At 32.2% G+C, this 14,438-nt stretch overlaps 1 pseudogene across 1 annotated transcript in view; it reads right to left on the bottom strand.

The window, feature by feature from the left end:
* Positions 1-11,344: 11,344 nt before the first annotated feature.
* LOC143240314 (irregular chiasm C-roughest protein-like) overlaps positions 11,345-14,438 on the bottom strand; it is a 75,428-nt pseudogene continuing 72,334 nt past the window's right edge. Inside the window, exon 15 of the transcript XR_013021710.1 lies at positions 11,345-14,299. The product of XR_013021710.1 is annotated as an irregular chiasm C-roughest protein-like (transcript). The remainder of the gene's footprint in view (positions 14,300-14,438) is intronic.

A 14,438-nucleotide genomic window follows, 5' to 3' on the forward strand; every position in this document is an offset into this window, starting at 1 on the left:
ACCGTCACGTTATAACGCCCCCACGGCTGAAAGGGCGAGCATGTTTGGCGCGACGGGGATGCGAACTCGCGACCCTCAGATTACGAGTCACACGCCTTAACACGCTTGGCCATGCCGGGCCGGAATCGCTCCCCTGATTTTAGGATTGTAACATTACCAGCATGAGCTGGGTGAAGAGAAACAAAATTTCTGAACGCCTCCGGTTATATCTGATCCCGAGCTTTGGCTTAATATGACATATTTTAAACCAAAATTCCTGCCACATTTCCTGCTTCAGAGTTGCTAACTTCTATCACTATACGACCTCAGTTTTTGAGCTTTGTAGTAGTATCCATACAAGGAGGTCCAGCATGGCCAGGTGGTAAAGGCACTCGACTCCTAATTCGAGGGTGGGGGATTCGAATCCCTATCACATCAATGGTGCTCGACCTTTTAGCGCTGTTGGCGGTGGGTGGTGATGACTATCTGCCTTCCTTCTAGTCTTACACTGCTAAATTAGGGACGGCTAGTGCAGATAGCTCTCGTGTGGCTATGCACGAAATTCAAAACATACAAGTTAAGAAATCGATGTCAAGTAAACGTAAAACTTGGCCTATTTATTTCCAGATTAAATTAGCGTTGATCATTGCTTAAAGTGTCTTTTCATCTTAAAAATCATTTATGTATTGGTTTCTGTTTCTGATCTTTGAAATCTTTTAAAAATGAACTGCAACCCAAAAATGATTAATCTGATCGATTAAAATGCTTTAGTTTGGAAACACACATTTGATAAATTACCCCTAGATTGCCAATAATAATGTAATAAAGAATAATGGTTAGTGTTCAAAGAGTTGTTTATCTGTAGGAAATTTAGAACACGAGTCGTCATTAGTAAGGAAATAGTTAAAGATTTAAAGAATTTCTAACAGCCACTAAACGTTCATGTAATGTTAATGTAATGTAAACTTATTTCCTGAAGAGTCGAACCTGATTACGAAATTACTAAGAACGTTTATTAAAAAGAACTTTGAGAGCAAATACTACACTGTTATACTATTCGGTCAACCTGTCCTTACCGCTACAGTCTTATTACGACTTAGTAAGAGTTCAAAGCAAACAAACAAAAAATGTGGACGATACTTGAAGTGCATTTAGGCAATGCATGGCATTTCTTATGTCGGAGATTTCAAGAAGACAGAATATAAAATATTATCTTTATAAATTTTTATCATCGAAGGATCTGCGGAAGCAAATATGGTACGAAAAACAAACAAACAAACTTTTAAGTAATCTAAAACGAATGCGCGTTTAGCAGAAATAAGAAAAATGGTTTCTTGAAGTAGACGGCTATGTCATTAGACGACCAGTTGCATCAAAGGTATCAAACCGCGAAGAGTGCAAGCACGTCACAAGCAGCTGTGCAACTCCAATAGAACGTCTATCAATAAGTTAGATAGCACAACAAAATTCCATCTCACGTTTAACTAGAGGACATGCTCAACCAACGTAGTTTTAATATCTCGTGTTTCTGAAAAGTATTTATATCTTTTTATTGCCTGAGTTTGTGAAACTTTGATAATTCACAGTACGTTACAAAATGTGGCTCTTTTATATTTTAAAACACTGTTTCTTAAAGTTTGTAGTGAAATTACTTATACACTTCTAAATATTAAAAATATTTTCTTATGTTTAGTGATTCACTACTATCTTTGAATAACCTCTATATATGTCCTGCATTATTTCAAAACATCAACTACCTCTATGTGGTACAAAATATAACTACTTGAGAGAAACACAATAATAAAAAAGGAGCTCATTTTCATAATGTGTATTATGTCACAAATTTGAATTTTCTGCGGAAAATTATATTGCCTAAAAGTTTGTTTCTTATGTAAATTGTTGAGATTCGTAACATGAAGCGAAGTCGACGTATGAGAATAAAGTTCGCATTGACATATCATGTTTGTATCTGTCTAAAGAGAAAGATGGATTTATTTTATTTGCACTGAGCAACAAATACGAGTACTTTGCTTCTTTATATGGTTTTATTTTGCACGTATATTCCTGTATGAACATATATAAGTGTATTTAGGTTAGTGAATATGGTAAGCTAGTATTTCTGGCAAATTATTCAGATGACAGAAAAGTTTTTTATCTATTTGTATTGATAAATAATTATTAAAAAACGAATACATGTGAGATAATTCAAATGTAACTGGAATCAAATTATAATTATTATCGAGATGTTGAACTTTACCAAGATTGTAGTTAGAAACATTGCCAACACCAGAGTAGAAATAGAACACAATTGCATGTTGCATTTCTGTCAGTTAATGTTTTTATTTTTAATTGGTGTTTTGTTCTGTTTTTGCAACTGGATAATTCCGTCAATAGGTAAAGACAAATACAAAATATAAGTAGTTGATCGGAAAACAAGTCGGGTCTAATTGGATATATAAAACGGAATACACTGATCAATATACTAAAAAAATTCCTTTGATTTATTTTTGTTTTTAATACTTATTTTTCACGTAAGAATGTGTATGAACAGATGAATAAATAAGTGTGTTAAAACCACACAGTCACGACATATAATACAGTTTTTTGAAAAAATAATTATATTGCATGGATTAAGATAATTTAACTAGATATACAATTAAAAAATTGCAACTCTAAATGAAAAAAGTAAGTATTTTCACAAAGAAAATATTTCAAGTAAAAAAAACACATAAAAGACCACAATATAAAATATGATACAATTACCAAATCAAATTATATAATTTTTGAAAGTATAAACTGCATGTTATTTAGAAAATATGCACCAGATTTCATGTAACAAGGTTAAGCAGCATTTCAAGTTTGTGAACAAAACAAATTTTGATGTCACAGCAACATTCTGCTGGCTTGGGTAAGGTTAATATGCTTACAACTTCTGACAGGTTAACGCAACTTGAATTGAATGGGCTACAATGAGAAAGATAGCTGATCTACATCGACGATGTCATAGTGTTTAACTGTATGTTTACATCTGCTGTTGAAGGTAGGCTTGAAGCGTTTGTTGTAGGTAGATGTAGAGTCTCTACAGACCCTGCACATATCACACTAAAATGAGACTGGGCTAAACATGTATTCAGATTAGAGGACTGAAATTTTGTTGTTTGATATGGTATTATCAAAGTTCTCTGTGTAACTATTTTACGATCACGACACCGCCGATGCACGTTTTACATAGACCAAGATATGTGAGCAAGCATGTTTAAGTTAAAGTTAGTTTTTGTGGAGTTGACGGTACAAATAATGGAATTGGAGTAATTTTATCAAACTCTCAGAATGGAGTGGTATATTTACTAGCATGTACTAGTCATACCCTCGTTCGTCCTAAATATAAATACTTCACAGTGGATGGAAAACTATTTGCACTTGTGATCTTCATCTAATACTAAAGAAATCATCCGTTTGATAAAACGTCCCTCATCTAGATGGACTGTGAGTCATTGTAGTGGTTTATAAACTTGAAAAATATGGAAGGGATGATTTTATATTAGACAATAACTTTGCAGGAGTGTGACTCTGCTATAAGGCATATTGCATGCCTGTAACATGGAAATTGTAAGAAACTCTATAATGATAACCTGTATTTTCATTGAATTTCCTGACCTTAAACACCATGAGGGAGTTACAGTCATTTCTACCATAGCGACTTCAAGTCTTGTTTAACAGATTCTGTAATTAATGCTTCAGACGTTCTGGTAAGAGCAACTACAGGACCCAGTACTATCGAGATTGCTCGTTGTCATGCAGCAAGGGGAAGAATTACCAGCACATATTGTGGAAAATATCATAGATGCACATAACTCGTGGTATTTGTAATAACATTTATGAGTGCAACAAGGTTTCTTGTACCATTATTATTAACTGTTGAGACCTGTGTCACAACTAGTGGTTCTCTTTCGAAAATTCTTAAGAAAATATTTCTTTAGACTTTGCATATGAAAGAGCTCAACATTACCAAGAATTACATGGCAGCAGTTATGCTATGTCACAACTAGTGGTTCTCTCTCGAAAATTAATAAGAAAATATTTCTTCAGATTTTGCACATCAAACAGCTCAATAATACCAACAATTACATGGCAGCAGTTATGCTGACCACATTCAAGTAGAGACATTAAGCGGTGGTGGTGTAGACACTGAATGATTTGCACCGCCAAAATGAAAAGTTGTCCTAAATAGGGTAAACATTATCAGAGAATTGTCGATTTTTATTAAGATATTAGTCCAGGATATATATCACTGGTACTTTCCTAGAGCCATAAAGAGGCTGAGGATCATCTAGTGGACGATACTTCAGCATAGTCTATCACTGCTATGTTGGCTATGGCGAAGATGCATAAGTTGCCTTATCACCACAGTCTATTATATTAGCAGAATGGGTGATACAAATTATAAAACAGATGCTTTTAAGGTTTGTTAATTCCAGTGAAACTAATTGGGTTAAACATTAACTATACATTATGATGATGTACTATACAACAAAACAAAGACTGGGTGTTTGGTAAACATTCATGATGGTATACCATACAACAGAATGAAGATTGACTAACTGTTTGGCAAACATGCTCATATTTGGTCAGGTGATACTGCTCTTTGTGAATGTCATGTATTGTTTATTTTCTGTAGCAGCTGTGCCATAGAGTCCACAAGAACATGTGCAATAGTTTATGTCTGCCCTGGTTGAAATTCCTTCACCCAATCTGGCTGGGTAGAAGCAGAGGTTCTATACAGTAGATAGATATATAACTATTCCATTTTTAATGGAGGAGCTGTATTTATTCTGAGCATGGTGTGTAAATCAACATGTTATATATCTAAGTAAAAAAGTCTTTATTCCAATTTACATGAAGTACTTCAGGACCCATTGTGACATTTGCTCCATAATTGGTAGGATACATTTTAGTAATTTCAGATATCATTATGGGGACATCAATGTTGATTGTTGCTTCACTGGCAGCTGAATGGTACGGGTACGGTCTCAATAATCACTGAAGCCAGCGCAGCCTTCTAGATCACTGTCTGAAATAAAAGAACGTCCAACACTTCAACAGGTAGCAGTTCTAAAGCAACATTACCAAGAGGAAGCAGGCCGGTATATGAAGACATGAATGCTTTATAAACAAGAGAAACACTATCTTTGGAATTGTTGACCTGGAAGATTAGGTGTAACATATTCATGTTGAGGTAACACAGGCTTGAAAAGCTCTTATGAGATAGTTCTGGCTAGCTGAAAATTGAAACACTGACTACCGCACTGGAGAAACTGTTGTTCGAGTTGTGGTTGGTAAGGGGCTCTAGTTTTCAACACACACACACACACATATATATATATATGTCTCCTTTTCTTTTTCTATTTAGTGACTATTATTGTTATTTTGTAAAAAAACTGTAATATAAACTTGAACCAAGGATTATCTTTATTTTCATTGTACATAGACTGGGCAAATGGACCATTCTTAATATTTGCATTATTATAATTAATAATTTTTGTTCTATATAACAGTTTATTTTCTATATGTATATAGATATTTTTATAAAAGGATTATTTTATGTTGTTTTTACATTTCATGTCAAACAGCCTATTGTGATTTGTATCATAATACTAAATTTGATTTATTTATTTTTTCTGCTTGATGCAATAAGGAAATATTTATTTTGTTTTATAATTTTCATTTAATACGTATTTTGATTCTAAAACATGTAAATAAAATTTTTCAAAAAGGAAGTAAGTCAAGGAATGGCACTTGCATCATTCCTACATAGTAGCACAGGCGCATAACGTAGTAGAATGTTAACGGCCAAAAATAGGATAAATTAAACTCATTTGATTGAATAACTACATGCATATTGCTATATGTTAATTCTTGCATGTGATATTATGTAGGAATGATGCATTGTTTTTGATGAATTAATATTAGCTATATTTACTTCTACTTCTTTTTGAAAATATTTTCTTTACTTATTTTTAAAGCAGAATTTTAATAGACATAGAAAGGTTGTATTCATGACCCAGTTTTAAGTACAATGTAGATCTAACTGTAATATTTAGTGTTTATCTATTATTGACTAGTAATTCCTGTTTCACCATGCACGTAGGTTTTTTTTTATAGAAACAGTAAATTTCTGTAAGAAAGTTGAGTTTTAGGGGTAATGATAATATGGTTTACACTGGAACTTTGGTTTTTTAAAGTTATTACTAGTTAGTAATAATACTTAAAAAAAGGGAATACTTCATTTGAATACTTCATTTGAAATTGGTTGACATAATTGTTTTGGTTTACGAATTATCATATAATAAAAAAGAAAATAATGAAAGAAGAACAAGAAATTGAAGCTTTTGATGTAATATAGACAGACATTTCCAACTCTTTTGACTTTATTCAATGCATAGATGTTGTTATTAAAGGGAACAATGTATGCTGTTTTTATGACCTGTTGAGTAGATATTTAAAATACCGTTTCAATAAGCACTCCGAACCATCCCTACATAAGCAGTGCTATTCTATGCTTGACACGTTTTACTCTTGAAGAATAATAGCCAAATATATCAAAGCTTTCTTAGTCTTTTGAAAGGTACGTTGTTTTGGAATGTGTCTTGGGTTTTAAGCTTAGAGATAGCTAGCACAGCCTTAAGGTATACGTGTAAGAAAATCTTACTACGCAGGCATGTTATGGGTTTCATAACCCTTATGGAATGTACAATTTCAAAATTTCTGTACTTAATGTGCATTAAGTTGCATATAAAATGTTGGCTAAGAAAGTCACTTCGTTTATTTTGCACTAGTTACCTCATACATTGAATCATTCAACTAAGATTCCTGTAATGTGGACGTACTAAGTAAAAATATACGTAGCATTTTCTATTGTAAGTTTGAATAATTTTATAGTTTGATAATCATCAGTTCTATAGACAGCACTATGACCTGAAAAAAGTGGCATTACTTTGTCATTAATATGTTTTCTTCTGGGTTTGGAACAGAATTTCGAGTAGTATTAAAAGTTGAATCATTAAATTCGTCAGTAAGCCTTCCAGTTAAAAGATCGCGAGATGTACTTGTTTTTGAAATGAATAAAGATTGTGTATAGTCTCTTTGTTTTCTTCAAACTCGGCCATAATAACATTTTTAATTGACATCTTGCTATTCTGCGAATCCTATCAGATTATTCTAAGGTAAATCAATGCATCTCAGAATACCACCGATATCTATCAAAATATACAACCAAGTAATGCATATGCACGGTAGAGCATTTTAGTTTGATAGACGTTAAAACTCAAACTTGTGAAGTAAGTTTTCTAAATATTTTGACATAAAATTTATAAATTAATGGCTGTATTGAAATATTCAAGCGAATTAATCTTAGGTAGTTATTGTAAAATTAACTCTCTGACCATATATTTTACGTTAGAAATTTTATGTAGTTGTTTAAAAGCAAATTTGGGTTTAATTAGGCTAGTTAAATTTCTTTACAACAGGAAAGTTTCAGTGTTATTCATGAAAGCAGTAAAACTCCTACAGCAGAACATCTAGGATAGGAACAGGCTAAGAAACAATTCTTTAAGTTAAACCATGGCAACGGTTTTATCCACATATACTGGGTCACATTTAACAAAATGATAATGAACAATTTAAAGCTAATGAAGGCTCACAAGCCAGAAAACTACAAGCTTTAAGTCATACCTCAAAACCAATGTCTGTTTCCATAAAAGCAATTCCAATAGACAGTCAGTTCCATTGATGACATTGTAAGGACTTCGATATCTTTGAATTTCCTAACAGTAATCTTGGAAGCCGATGTTTGCGTTCAGTGAAAGGTCAGTAGAAATGTGTCAATGTGTTTGGTATAAGACTGATCTTGCCGATCTATGCAGTAGCTTGTTGCAATTAACTTTCTAAAGAGTTTTTAGAAAGTACGATTAATTCTCAGAAAATTCAACTGTTTAATACGCAAAATCATATTGCATTCAACCTAGAAATATGTTCACTAGAATATATCATTTTAATTGGTGAGAAGCATGGTGAATTTCAGTAAATAGTCATAATAAGGCTGACTAAATTTAGGTTTACTTTAAAATAGTTCATTGACTACAATACAAATACTTTTTAAGGGTCACACAAAGTCTATGCACTTTTATGATCAAGTGTCTTTAAATACACAAACGTCACTAACATATTTGTCGTAAGCCTTTTGAGTGTATGACAATATATGACTTAATTAATTTTTAATGCAGTATTATAACAGTTTTGTTTACAAAAGATGATTGTTCTTTGAGTTTCTACAATGGGCACTTTTATAATACCTTGAGGGTTTTAAAAATTGCCAAATAGAAGACTTGTAATATTGAAAGGCTGCGTATTTTATATTAAACTTAAGTTAGATACTTACAAACTAGTGCAGAAATATTATCTTGCTAGAGAAAGGTACTCATTTTAAAATTCTATATAGGAAGCTTTGGTGACATGTTGTACTTGGTGTCTGCGATCAATTACGACATAGCAACATAGACTGTATCTTTTCTGAACATTCTGTGTCTGCTGGGAAATCGTTATTTTTCATATGATTTGAAAAACGTGCTTTATGAATGTTTAATATCTTTGAACTTAGATATTAAAACATTATCATTTTTAAGCATGGAAAGTTGAAGATAACTAATTAAGATACAGAAAATATTTGTCATTTTTTGCGATCATTAGGAAGAGATTTTTTTTAAATTCATTCGTTGTAAGAAAAATATCTGTTATAGATTCTTAGTTTCTCATTGAATAATTCAAAAGAATTAATTGTTTTCTCTGTTCTCTTTAATGAGAGCTCAAACGTTTTAAGATTTTGCTGAGGATAATTGTGAAATATTTTACAACGAGAAAAACTGAATAATTTATGTTTCCACAGGAAATTAATTAGAACTGGCAGAGACTTTACAATGAAACACATTCCTGTATAATATTTAATCAAGGGACCATCACTTAAAATTGGTAAGTACAGTGGATTACGGTGTATTTTTTATCCCATCCCCAGATATATTTTTATGCATTTTAATGATACTTTAAAGAGAAAGATTCTTATCTCACGCAAGCACAGGACAATTAGGCAGTAGATAGATTAAAAACAGTAGACACTTTAGCAAAATAACAAACATTTTCTTTAACTTTTTTGTAGTTATTATTCAAATTAAGCGTTTTAATTTAAAAAGTTATATTTTATCTGTTAATCTTACAACTTTTCATATAATTTCGTGAATGTTTTGAAAATATTTTGTACATGTTTTTTTTTTTCAATTCTAATGCCCTACATACCTTTCTTGAAAATACTTGTTATTATTTCAGTTTCCCTCTTTGATGTTTGAGCAACACACCCACACACATATATATAAATCACACGAATACATACAGCTTGCGGCAACATTGAGTGCACAATCTTTTTCACATACAGCACAACTTAGTTCATAACTCTTAGTCTGAAACAAACAATAATTAATTTTTTTTCCTAATATTTTCTTTACTACCAACTGTAAATTAATGCTTGATCCACTTTGTATATATTAATTATCATCAAATAAAACTATACATTATATAAAAGTTGATTTCATATGCTTGACAAAGACGTTTATATGCACACAAAACAACAACACTGAAAACATGTTCAAACATGAATTAGGCTTAACTAAAATACACTTCTAAGTTAATCCTGCGTTTCTATGACATTTCAGTATTGAAGTTTTCGTGAAAGAAGACACCAAAGTATATTTATTTACATTGACATGCTCTATCATATTATATTATATTTTTAATATATCCGAGAACACTCATATAGTATTTTTTGTGATCTGATATTTTTTGCTAATGTTATATAGAAACTAAACTATTTGTTCAATGACAACAATGTAAAATTGATTTTATTTTATATATTATTTTAACTTAATATGATTTGTTTTGAATTTCGCACAAAGCTACACGAGAACTATCTACGCTAGCCGTCCCTAATTTAGCAGTGTAAGACAAAGGGAAAGCAGTTAGTCATCACCACCCACCGCCAACTCTTGGGCTACTCTTTTATCAAAGAATAGCGGGATTGACCGCACATTATAAAGCCCTTATGGCTGAAAGGGCGAGCATGTTTGGTGTGACGGGAAGTCGAACTCGTGACCATCAGATTACAAAACTTAATATGACACTGAAATAAAGTTTTGTATTTCGAATGTATTTGATGTAATTCACAATACGTTTTAGGTTCTACTTGTTCTGGAGGTATTTGGTTTCGTTTCTATTTGTTCTTTTGTTATGATAATAATCAGTTGGAAACCGGTAAAAAATAAAATTATGTTGATCTTATTAAACAGGGAAAAGTTATGTTGATAATATGTTTAAAATAAAATAACTGGAAATTAATGTTACGTTAGAATATCTGACAAATAATACTTCTTACGAATTAGTTTATGTAAAATGTTTCTAATTGTATTTTAGTGTATTTTACGATTGCATATCTTACCATGCTGTAGAAAATACTACAACTGATCCAGAAAAATTCGATTATTTAATATTACTTGCAACCTTTTTTTGTTTGATACATATAAATCTATATTTAAATAAGTATAGTTCAGAAGCGCTAATGAAACACAAATTATCATGTACAACAACTTATTCAGTGAGTATCATTAAAGTTATGCGTTCAATTTATCTGAACGTACTAACAAAGGTATACTGACTTCGAAAAAGAGGCAATAAATCAGTAGGTAAGCTAAAACTTCTACTAGTGTGAAATGCAGAACACGTTTTTGTCCGATGCAAAGTTATCAGTGCTTTGTTCGAAATTAAATGTCACTTTCGTTTAATGTCGGCTTCAATACTTTTTTATCTACGTGTAAGCTCGGTCAAGCCCTGACTTGGAGAATTAAGGCAGTAAAATTAAGTTTGCTGCTAAGCTCGAGCAGTTCGGTTAGTTGCTTATTCACTTGATGTTTGTGTGATTCGCTTGCCTATTAATTAAGTTTAATCGAACCGAAATCAGTCAGTTCTTCACAATTACTTGTGAAACCAGACAGAAAGATGGCCAACTTTGTTTATGTAGATTGAATCACAAGTTAAAATCTTTTCATTATCATGCTATTATAAATTAAATAATAAGTTGGATGTTTTTTAAAAGTTTTGGGAAAGATTCGACAAAACAAAGGTCTTGCAGGTCTGTCTCATGTAATGTGTACATTACACGCTTTTTAAAAGACTAAATAGGTAGTTTCACAATGTTATCGCTTATGATTTTCTTCTTCGTAAAAGCAAAACAAGTATAAAAGACAACAATAACAAAAAACACGTGGTATTCATTAAACCAGGATTATATTTAAAGTCCAACAAGAATTAAAGTAACTAATGTTGTAGGATATTTGTAGAGCACCACAACATAGATACGTTTGATTTAACACTTTATATAAGCACCATCACGCGCATTCAGCACATATACAAACATTTTTAAATGTAACCAATGGCACATCATTTTACTTTGTACTAGAACTGAACGATAATAAATTGGATTGTCATGAGCATCGTAATTACGTTTCAAAATAAATCATAATACTTTTCAAAATTATTTAATACAATTTTTAAAAGTAAATTAGTCACTTCTTTTGTAGTTGTGAAATATACCGCTAGCTTTTCTATCTACACATAAGTTATTTAAATCGACGCATGTGAAGCTTGTTCAATTGGAAATCGGTGAAAAATTACAGGATGACTAAGTCCTTGCTATTAAGTACAGTAGAAAGTAATATCATGAGCTACAACACAAAATATCGGCTACTGATTACAGGATAAACGTAATGAATTTAAAGAAGAAATTACAATCAACAAAGACTGAAATGTGAATTTTTATAATAACACCACTCAAGTTATTACAATATTTAGAATACGTATTTTAAAGGTACGTTTACATCAGTGTGCAATTCTAAATTAATTTTTAATGGAAAATGGGATTAAAACAATTTAACACGTGATTTTCCCCTCAACTAGAGGCACCTTGGTGGCAGGGATAAGACGTAACAATACTGGATTTATCCAATTTTGGTGACACTTACACAGAATGTAGCATAGAATGAGATACAACGATTAACTCTCAAAGTTTAGGTCGGAAGAAAATTAACATAGTTATGACTGCCACATCATTGGTAGACACCTCTTAGTTAATGACTGTACTTCTTATTGTATATCTGACGGTGTGCCAAGTGAACATCTATTTATTCGCCGGTCATTGCATCTGTTTCTTAAAACAAAGCACAATACATCTTCAGCAGGTTCATTTAATCCCCTTTTACCGTGACTACAACTTTGCTACTTTTCAGCTTGTATCATCACTTGTAATTATTCCCTCGATTACTTGTACATGCAAAGCTTAAAGATATTCGACTTGCAATCTGGACAGCTGCTATGGATGAAATCACGATGGGCATTTTGACAACTATTGTTGAGGCACATCGATCTATCAAACCCAAAAATGAAAGTACTGGCACTCAAAAATAGGTTTGATACTGAAAGGGACAGTAATGGTAGGAGTGGTAACCTTTCACTTGATCATAAGCTAAAGAACAAGGCCTTCGAACTCAAGCAAACAATGAAGAAAAGTCGCACAACTGAATTTGAGAATAAAAAAAAGGATATCAATTCGTATGTGTGACAATTGCTGGTAAGGAGGCGTGGCCATTCCAAAACCTGTGCCTTTTTTAACTGCTCATAATTATTGACTGAAATACAGATTAAATATTTACATACAGAAGGTTCTGAGCTTTCCAAAGGGGTTTGTAATGTCCCTAAGAAACAATTATCAGAATTTCTTATTCCTTGGCCTACTTCAACTTGGTTGAGGAAGCGATCGTATGGCAAGGGGATTAAATAACATGCTGAAAATGTTAAACAGAACCTAGAGAAAATATACATTTGAAGATTACCTGTATTAAAATCTTGGATAAGTTGGCAAGTTTTAAGGTATTTAAGCTTCTAACTGCAAAGCTGAAATTAGTAGAATACAAACGAAAATAACTACTACATTCAGAAAGATTCTTGGAAGATTAAAATACTTATTAGATTAGTTTGGAAAACTTTCTTTGGTAGCATTTACAAATTCTCTCATAGTAAACGATGCAACTATATTTTCATAACCTGGGTCAATATTAAGGAAACACTAACTTAATGAAATAAATAATAATTTAAAAGCTTCAATGAACATTTGATTTAACACTGTTCTATACACGAATGAAGACGAAACACCCGGTTGTATTGATAAACATTTGTTCTGTCCAGGTAGGAACCTCCTAGTCCGTAACCTGTTACGTCCAGAACCCAATTTAATTAGTCTTTGGTTATATAGTATCTCTCCTTGTGTTGTTTTGCAGGAACATAAAAGGTAGTTTCTTTGAAGACCGATCATGCTTTGCACAATGCAATTTTTAAACACATCAAGAAACCTTTTTCTTAATGACTGGTGATATGTATTCTTTGTCATTAGGTGTAATATATGGTGGATAATATTGCACTCAACCGATTAAAACGTCCTTCTTCAGGATATTTGTAGACCTTAGATTATTTATTGTTATTTTGTTACCTATCCATACGTCCAGGTCTGAAGAATAATAATTTTTAACCATATAGTTCATACAAAATTTGGCACTCATCAATAATTACATTAATAAAATACTCATTCTCTTTCAAAAGAATTCCTTTTTTAAATAAAAAACATCTTTGTATTCCTCGTATATACAAGCACTTTCCTCCTGTGTACTCGAATCCTAAACCCTATATCAAGTATTACAAGACATTTAACACGGCCATCAGCCTGATTACCGCGGAAAATGGCACATATTATGAACGACAATGTCTATTATTATACGCAACGTGGTAAGTGAAATTCCAGAATGGTCAACAGGCGAAGCGTTTTAAAGAAAGTGGTCCAAAATTATTATGAAATGTCTTCTCTCTTTCAAACATGTGTGGCTACTGTCGCTGACTTTATTTGTGTGGGACCTGGATCTGCTGTGATGTAGAGTTTCTCAGGAAGGGTATTACTGAAGAAATGACCTCTGTTGTTCAAGTACACACCCTGAGGAGGAGGAAGTGTTGAATGCGTAGTCCGGAGATAAGGATTTGCATAGCCTGCGTGGAAACGAGGATCTATTTCTCCTATATACTGAGAAGAGCGAGGTAACCTAGCCAAATGTTGTACAGGAGGTGGTGTGTAATCTCTGGTGTAGTCTACATAAGGGATGTATCCATTACTTCCTTGAGTTTCCTGTGCAAGTGAAGAAAAAATCTCTATTAGGCAGTCAGTTATTATTCAATATTTTTAGAATATTACACACATAATTTAACACAATGTAAAAGGAAGTAAAAAATAAAACTAGCATTTACAGCATTGACTCTAAACATTT

This window comes from Tachypleus tridentatus, chromosome 13 (assembly GCF_004210375.1).
Source record: "Tachypleus tridentatus isolate NWPU-2018 chromosome 13, ASM421037v1, whole genome shotgun sequence".
Lineage (NCBI taxonomy): Eukaryota > Metazoa > Arthropoda > Merostomata > Xiphosura > Limulidae > Tachypleus > Tachypleus tridentatus.